Source organism: Oratosquilla oratoria, chromosome 18, assembly GCF_046742065.1.
Source record: "Oratosquilla oratoria isolate Oo_2021 chromosome 18, ASM4674206v1, whole genome shotgun sequence".
Taxonomy (NCBI): Eukaryota; Metazoa; Arthropoda; class Malacostraca; order Stomatopoda; family Squillidae; genus Oratosquilla; species Oratosquilla oratoria.
This window is the reverse complement of record NC_134794.1, coordinates 39,154,869-39,159,435: the sequence shown is the minus strand read 5'-3', so window position 1 is coordinate 39,159,435 and position 4,567 is coordinate 39,154,869.

The window sequence follows — 4,567 nt, the reverse complement described above, 5'->3', positions numbered from 1 at the left end:
AACAAGTAAAAGCCTTGGTGGATTAAAAAGTGTCATGGGAAATAGGTATTTGGGAAAAATTGAATTTGTTTGAGATTAGACGTCTGAGAAGTATGGTAGGGGTTACTGGGTTGGATAGAGTGAGAAACGAGGGGGTAAGGAGGAGAGCGGGACTGAAAAAGAAGATGACAGATAGGGCTGATGAAAGAGTATTGGGATGGTTTGGACACATGGAAAGAATGGATGAAGAAAGATTAGTAAAAGAGGTGTGGAAAGCAGAGGTGGATGGAGTGAACATGAGGGGATGACCGAGGATGAAATAGATGAATGGGGTAAAGGGGTCATTGGATAAGAGGGGAATGTCTGTTGAGAAAGGAGGGGAGAAGGTAGTAGATAGGGATGAGTGGAGAGTGGCTGTGATGATACTGTCATACAAGGAAGGAGTGGAGGATGGGAGGGTAGGGAGAACTTATGTGTGAATTATATTTTGACGCAGCCCGATGGGATTTCTCCCCGTCTTGTCTTTTTTCTGCATGAGGGAACGGAGATGGGTGGGTCGCCGAATGTGATGTTCTCTGTCTTGCTGCATTATTTCTGACCAAGGACAGTGTCTGTGGGCGGGATACAGGGATGATCCGTCATCCATGAGGAGCTAAGATGAGAAGGAGGAAAGGGTGGTAGATAGAAGTGGAGTGGGTGGGAGTAGGTACGTGCCTTATATTGGCTACCTCCCTTATAAGGGGGAAAATCTCTTGGTATATAGATAGTTATTATTATTATTATTGTTATTATTATTATTATTATTATTATTGTTATTATTGTTATTATTATTATTATTGTTGTTATTATTACTATTGTTATTATTATCATTGTTGTTGTTATTTATCATTATTATTATTGTTATTGTTGTTATTATTGTTATTGTTATTGTTATTATTGTTATCGTTATTATTATTATTATTTTTATCATTATTGTTATTATTATATTATTATTATCATTATCATTATCATTATATTTTTCATCATCATCATCATCATCATCATCATCATCATCATCATCATCATCATCATCATCATCATCATCATCATCATCATCATCATCATCATCACCATCACCATCACCACCACCACCACCACCACCACCAACCAATAATGATAATAGTAACAACAACGACAACGTTTGGAAAGGAACATTAATGTATTTGTACATCAACGATTTATTTATTCATTTATTTGTTTATTTATTTTTTCATTTATTCATTTACTTGTTTAATTCATATATGTATTATACACCAACGATTTATGTATTTATTCGTGCCTAACCTTTTGGTAGTACTCATTGCACGAGTTCTGGAATGACGTTGACGAGATGAGATGACGATAAGGACGACGTCATATACCTGTGACGTCACCATTTTTCACAACAAGTTCTACCAATGTTGTTGTTGTTGTTGTTATGATGAAGTTCTATTCGCCGATGATACCATCAACAGACTGTGGCATCATTTGGCCATATGACATAATATTGTCATGTGACATAATTTGGCCATATGACACAATATTGTCATCTGACGTCAATTGGCTCTGTGAACTCATTTGGCAATGTGACGTCATTTAGCCATGTGACCTCATTCGATCATGTGATATTTGACCCCGTGACATCATTTGGACATATGACGTCATCTGGCCATGTGACGTCTTTAGATCAAGTGACATTATTTGACCATGTGACGTAATTTAGCCATGTGATATCTTTTATCAGATGCTCGGTTGGGCTTAGGAGTATTTAGAGAAATACGCTTTTTAGAAGAGGTAGTTTGGATTGTTTAGAAACTGAAATTATTAAACGAATTACAGGTAATAATGAAATTTTTATATTGCTTATTTCCATATTAATCTTTTCTTATTTTATTCTACTTTATTTTGTTTTATTCTATTTTATTTTAACTTTTGTTAGCACAGAAATAGATGTAATAATGTTATCCCTTTGTAATGCTGCTTACGTTTTCTTTAGTGTCAGTTGGATGTAAACTGGATAGAATAGGCTTATAAGGGATTATAATATTGAATTACCCACAGATGACCCATTGGTCTATACTAAGGCTGAGCGTAATTATATATTAAGTGAGTGAATTAACAAATGATTAAGTGAATATGTGAATAAACGAATGCATAGATGAATATTTCATTTGAATGATTAAATGGGTAAACGAATAAATGCATATATAAATATATGGGCGTATAAAACAAATGTATTATTAATGCATACAAATAGGTTAATAGATAGATCTATAAATGAATTAGTAAATTAATAAAATTACAAAATAGATAAAAAAATGGCATAGTAGCAGTAGTAAACGGTACATTGCATTTGTGAATGAAATATAACTCATATATGTGACTAAGAATATTATTTGCATGTGCTCTCCCAACAACTAAAACTTAAATTACAGTGCAGAACACCATCATTAAAAATTAAAACTTGTTTGCACAACGACGCGCGAAAAGTGTCCGTTGACATAATCGACGACTTGACGTCATAACGCTTGAAGGTACTAAAGAAAAATGTCTTATAATCGTCTTTAATCGTTCATAATCCTCTCATCTGTCATGAATATTCTTAGTATTTTTTGTCTCTCTTGAATCAATGCAATAATCCCTTGATGAATCAAGACTTTTATTTCTTTTGCCTTTTGATGGTCGAGACTAGTTATGGAGTCGATAACATTATGTGTGTGAGAGGTAGAAGGAGACTTGGTAAGCCGCCCGACATAAAACTTGATTAAAGTGACCTCAGGCCATCGAAGGTCACCACGTGACTTCGAAGTGTAGGTGTGAACTTCGGAGGGGATGGAGGGGAGAGAGAAAGAGAGAGAGAGAGAGAGAGAGTCCCTCCCTCCCTCCCCTTCCCTCTCTCTATCCCTCCCTCCCTCCCTCCCTCCCTCCCTCCCTCATCTCTTTCCCTCATCTCTTTCCCCTCGATCGCTCCTCCACCCCCTTCCTCACTCCCTACCCTCCTTCCCTCCCTCCCTACCCTCCTTCCCTCCCTCACTACCCTCCTTCTCTCCCTCCCTACCCTCCTTCCCTCCCTCCCTACCCTCCTTCCCTCCCTCCCTACCCTCCTTCCCTCCCTCCCTACCCTCCTTCCCTCCCTCCCTACCCTCCTTCCCTCCCTCCCTACCCTCATTCCCTCCCTCCCTACCCTCATTCCCTCCCTCTCCTCTCTCCCCTCTTTCCCCTCTCTCCCCTCACTCCCTCCATTCCCTCCCTCCACCCTTCCTTCCCTCCACCCCTCCTCCCCCTCCCTTCCCTCCACCCCTCCTCCCCCTCCCTCCCTCCCTCCCTCTTCTCTTCCCCTCGATCGCTCCTCCACCCCCTTCCTCACTCCCTCTCTCCCCTCTCTCCCCTCACTCGCTCCCTCCTTCCCTCTCCCCCTCCGCTCCCTCCTTCCCTTCCTCCACCCCTCCTTCTCCCCCCTCCACCCCTCCTTCTCCCCCCTCCACCCCTCCTTCTCCCCTCCCTCCTTCCCTCCCTCCCTGCACCCTTCCTTCCCTCCACTCCACTCTCTACTTCTCCCTCCCTCTTCTCCTTCCCCTCCATCGCTCCTCCACCCCATCCCTCCCTCCCTTCCCCTCCCCTTCTTGTGGCCCTTCCCCCCTCCTCCTGTGGGCCAATTTGACCTTTCCCTTCCCTCCTCCCTCCCTCCCTCCATCCTTCCTGCCTGCTGCACCACAGTCCCTCCGCCCCGTCCGTCGGTCCAAAAGGAGAGAGAGAGAAGAGGTGGCCGAGGCTCCTGTTGTTAAAGGAGAGAGAGAGAGAGAGAGAGAGAGAGAGAGAGAGAGAGAGAGAGAGAGAGAGAAGACAACAGACAGATTGGGACAAAGTGGGCATCAGCTCTGGTGGGTGGACGAGGGCGGGGAGGAGGGGGAAGAGCAGGAGTAGTGGGAGGAGGAGGAGGAGGAGGAGGGTTGGGAGGAGGAGGAGGAGGAAGGGATGGCATGGGAGGAGAAAGAGGAGTGTGGGGAAGAGGGTAAGGGGTGGAGTGGGAGGAGTAAGAGGAATGGGGGAGGAAGAGAACAAGTGGGAGGAGGAGGAGAAAGTGAGTGTGGTGGTGGTAGAGGAGGTGGTGGTGGTGGTGACAGTGGTAGAGTAGGTGGTGGTGGTGGTAGAGGGCGTGGGGGACGTTGTGGTGATGAAGTATTATTAAAAAGAGAAAGAAAAAATGGCCGGACCATACTGTAATATTAAACCTCTCCCCGCTTTTTTTTTTTTTTTTTTCTTCTTCAAGCCCCCCCCTCCACCCCCCATCTCCCATCGCAAGGCTAGGACGATGCCCCTTATAGAGGGAATTTAGTGAACCACACACACACACACGACTCAATGGCTCAGTTGGTAGAGTTCCTGGCCGCCGCTACGGTGGTCCGGGTTCGAATCCCGCTCAGAGTTGAAATAATTTCAGTACCGCGAGCCGTTACTTCAACTCTCGTGGGCGGGAGAGATGGGGTGTGTGTGTGCGTGTAAGGTCACAGCATTACCCATAGATTGGCCATATATGAGCTCGGGAAATAGCTGTCGATCGTGAGTCCAA